The sequence below is a fragment of the Apaloderma vittatum genome, unplaced genomic scaffold (genome assembly GCF_000703405.1).
Source record: "Apaloderma vittatum isolate BGI_N311 unplaced genomic scaffold, ASM70340v1 scaffold32752, whole genome shotgun sequence".
NCBI lineage: Eukaryota > Metazoa > Chordata > Aves > Trogoniformes > Trogonidae > Apaloderma > Apaloderma vittatum.
Window position 1 is genome coordinate 6,360 of NW_009704644.1, and position 284 is coordinate 6,643.

At 56.0% G+C, this 284-nt stretch overlaps 1 protein-coding gene across 1 annotated transcript in view; it reads left to right on the forward strand.

Annotated features, from left to right (window-relative positions):
• The window catches only part of LOC104270689 (FH1/FH2 domain-containing protein 1-like), a gene marked incomplete at both ends in the record, with an annotated part of 2,173 nt that overhangs the window by 1,472 nt on the left and 417 nt on the right, over nucleotides 1–284 (forward strand). The window lies entirely within an intron of this gene.

Below are 284 nucleotides of genomic sequence, written 5' to 3' on the forward strand. Positions count from 1 at the left end.
CGCCGTGCAGCGTCCAGCCGTTTGCCCGTCCTATTGTCCCCGCGCAGCCGGTGTCACGCTGCCGTCCTTCCCGTCCCCATCCTGCGGCTTTTCCCAAGCCGGGGGCGATGCTGGGGGCTGTGCCAGGGCTGTGCCCGGTGAGGGATGGCTAAAAGTAGCTCAGCCTTTTGCCCATGTTCCTGTTTTGGTTCTGCGCAGGAAACCAGAGGGGATATTTATGTCATTGCTTGGCTAAAAAAGAAGGCAAAAAAAGAAAAAAAAAAACGGAAATAGGAAGGTGGTAG